The following is a 1134-nucleotide window of genomic DNA, read 5'->3' as shown; positions in this document are numbered from 1 at the left end:
AGAGCCTGCATGCAAAGTAGAGGTCATCGCAGAGGAGAGACTGGTAAGAGACTTGGAGCATGGTTGTGGGGGCACTTGGGTTTTGAGGGTAGTGGTGTGGATTCACTTCATGGCACGTGTGTGTTTGGAAGTATCTAAGGACTGATTAAACAGCAGCTAACTAACTAAGTCCTTTATTTGAACTCCTTTGCAGCTAGATGAAGCCTTTTTAATGACTCCAGAAAACCTACTCACTCATACACAAGAAGGAAGTGTATGCTTCTGCAGAGAACAAAGACCAGATGAGGCTGAAGCATTTAGAAGACAGTTGGGCATTGAATCAACAGATCCTGTTACAGCTCATGAATGTAAAGTCTTCATGAAGTCTCTTGTTCACATTTCCTTTTATGGCATAATGAAATACTGCTTGAGGAAGAGACTTTTTGACCTATGCTGGGGGTGCGCATTTGACCTAGGGGGTCAAGAAGCCCATGAATGTATTACTTGGTTAGGTGAAGACATAAATCAAATAATTCAGGAACTTTGCCAGGAAATACATCTTGATAGCATTTTCAATGCTGTTATAGCCTTTGGGTTTGCCAGGAGCATTCTCAGGATTACTGAGAAACGTTTAATTCAGGTTAGAGCTTCTAAACACTGTGTATTCTGCAGAAGATCCTAATGCTGCCCTTCATGATTTGATCACTGAGGAAGATAACACACTCATACCCCATATTGAACGCTTGATTGGTACTAGAGACTATAAGAGCCTGCTTAAGAGAAGGGCTTAGCAAAAACAGTTTAAAATGGGGTGGGGCTTATATCTTTTGCTGATCTTGGTGGGAGGCTGGGGGATGTGAGGTTGTAAAGCACATCAACAGTTCTCTACAGCTAATGTAGATTAGCATTTGCCTTAGTGTCTCGGATCTCTAATCACATACATATAGGGTTTTTTGTAAAGATTAAACCAGTGAGACTTAATGGTCACTAGAAATGATAAAAAACCCTTCTTAGGAGAAGGAGTAACAAAATAAACTAGTAAATATTGTAAAAGTTTTTGATGGAAATAAAGACTGAATTTAAAAATATATATTCTCACAGCTTTTGTATGGTATGGGGGTTGGGGGGGATGTTTATAAAGATAAACCAGACCAC

Source organism: Crocodylus porosus, unplaced genomic scaffold (assembly GCF_001723895.1).
Source record: "Crocodylus porosus isolate Cpor-Errol unplaced genomic scaffold, CroPor_comp1, whole genome shotgun sequence".
Lineage (NCBI taxonomy): Eukaryota > Metazoa > Chordata > Crocodylia > Crocodylidae > Crocodylus > Crocodylus porosus.
The sequence above is the reverse complement of the archived record's forward strand: the minus strand, read 5'-3'. Positions refer to the sequence as shown.